Source organism: Theropithecus gelada, chromosome 20 (genome assembly GCF_003255815.1).
Source record: "Theropithecus gelada isolate Dixy chromosome 20, Tgel_1.0, whole genome shotgun sequence".
Classification (NCBI taxonomy): Eukaryota; Metazoa; Chordata; class Mammalia; order Primates; family Cercopithecidae; genus Theropithecus; species Theropithecus gelada.
Genome location: NC_037688.1, coordinates 69,878,718 through 69,881,227, shown reverse-complemented (window position 1 = coordinate 69,881,227; position 2,510 = coordinate 69,878,718). Strand labels below are relative to the sequence as shown.

Genomic DNA, 2,510 nt, shown 5'->3' with positions numbered 1-2,510 from the left:
TGGGAAAACTGGATCTCCCTACACAGAAGAATGAAACTGGATCCCTATCTATCGCCATATACAAAAATAAACTCAAAATGAATTAAAGACTTACATGTAAGACCTGAAATAATAAAATGACAAAACTACTAGAAGAAAACATAGGGAAATGCTTCTTGACATTGGTCCATGGAAGGATTTTTTTTTTTTTTCACATAAGACCTGAAAAATCACAGGCAACAAAAGCAAAAACAGAAAAAATAATGTGATTATTTAAAGCTAGAAAGCTTCTTCACAGCAAAGGAAACAATGAACAGAGTGAAAAGACAACCTTCAGAATGGGAGAAAATATTTGCAAACTATGTATCTGACCAGGGGTTAATATCCAGAATGTATAAGGAACTCAAACAACTTAATAGCACAAAACCCCAAACAATCCAATTAAAAATGAGCAAAAGGCTTGAATAGACATTTCTCAAAGAAGACATATAAATGACCAACAGGTATATGAAAAAATGCTCAACATCACTAATCATCAGGGAAATGCAAATCAGAACTACAATGAGATATCATCTTACCCCAGGTAGAATGGTTACTATCACAATGACAAAAAACATATGTTGGCATAGATGTGGAGAAAGGGGAACCCTCGTACACAGTTGGTGGGAATGTAAATAAGTACAGCCCTTATGGGCAACAGTATGGTGGTTCCTCAAGGAACTAAAAATGGAGCTCCCATATGATCCAGCAATCTCACTACCGGGATTGAAATAAATATGGGAAATGAAATCAATATGTCAAAGAGACATGTGCACTCCCATGTTTATTGCAGCACTATTCACAATAGGCAAGGTATGAAATCAGCCTAAGTGTCCATTAACAGATGAATGGATAAATAATATATATATATACACAATGGAGTACTATTCAACCATTAAAAAGGAGGAAATTCTGTCATTTGCAGCAACCTGGATGAACCTGGAGGACATTATGTTAAATGAAATAAGCCAGGCACAGAAAGACAAATACCACATAATCTCCCTCCTATGTGGAATCTAAAGAAGTTGATCTCACAGAAGTAGAGAGTAGAATAGTGGTTACCAGAGGCTGCAGAGGTTAGTGGAGAGGAGGAGATAGGTACCAACAGGTACAAAGTTACAGTTAAGTAGGAGGAATAAGTTCTTGTGTTCTACTGCACAATAGGGTGACTATCATTAACAATATATTTTGTGTCACTGTTGTTGTTGTTTCTTGAGATGGAGTCTCGCTCTGTTGCCCATGCTGGAGTGCAGTGGCATGATCTTGGCTCACTACAACCTCTGTCTCCCGAATTCCAGTGATTCTCCTGCCTCAGCCTCCCTGAGTTGGGATTACAGGTGCATACCACCACACCCAGCTAAGTTTTGTTAAAAATACAATACTAAAAATGTAGAGCTGGGGTTTCACCAGTTGGCCAGGCTGGTCTCGAACTCCTGACGTCAGGTGGTCTGCCCGGCTTGGCCTCCCAAAGTGCTGGGATTACAGGCATGAGCCACTGCACCTGGCCAACAATATTGTATTATATATTTTGAAATAGCTAGAAGAGAGAATTTTGAATGTACTTACCACAAAGAAATGATAAATGTATGAGGTGACTGACATGGTAAATATCCTGATTTAATTTTTACACAATGCATATATATATATTGAAACATCACACTATACCCCACAAATATATATCATTATTATATGTCAACTAATAACAAAATAGCTAATAATAACAAATAACAAAACAAAAATAATAATAAGCTGCAGACCACAAAGCTTATTAGAGGTAAAGTAAGGTTAATTCTTAAATGCATTAGATTTAGATTTATGATTCCTGTAACTTTGCTATGAAACATTAATCATTCATAGCAAAGTATTTCCTTTAGCTGATTATATATATATATTTTCTCAGTTAATTCAATAGTATTCCACATTTAGAGTTAAAAATTTTCTATCAGGGTTTTTTTTTCCTACTTCAATTTGCTTCCTCTGACAGGATACAAGACAAACACCCAGTTTGCCTGAGTTTTGGAAGCATATTTCCTTTGCCCACTTGAATGATCAATAAAGACATAAGTCCAATTGGCAAAGTGAATAGGGGGTTCTACCAGATTTTAATACACAGTAAAATATATGAAGTAAACCAGAAGTAATGTTTTCCCTGACAAAACTACTTTGAAAATCACTTTCAATTCATGTACCATGAAAAATGTTTACATTTTCCCCCAATGATGTAATTATAGAATTGAGATACATCTTATATACCTGCATAGCTTATGGGCTAACAAAGATGATAGTAACCCAGATAAACTGTGTGTTAGTTTTTCATATGTCTCAATGGGGAATCTTTTTTATTTTTTTGAGACAGGGTCTCGCTCTGTCTCCCAGGCTGGAGTGCAAGTGGTGTGATCCTGGGTCCCTACAACCTCCGCCTCCCAGGTTCAAGTTATTCTCATGCGTCAGTCTCCTGAGTCGCTGGGACTGCGGGGGCCCACTACTATGCC

At 36.9% G+C, this 2,510-nt stretch overlaps 1 non-coding gene across 1 annotated transcript; it reads right to left on the bottom strand.

Moving 5' to 3' along the window:
- Positions 1–1,984: 1,984 nt before the first annotated feature.
- Positions 1,985–2,110, bottom strand: LOC112614877. Its single transcript, XR_003117181.1, has one exon. It is a non-coding gene; the product is annotated as a small nucleolar RNA SNORA27 (small nucleolar RNA).
- Between the last annotated feature and the right edge of the window lie 400 nt (positions 2,111–2,510).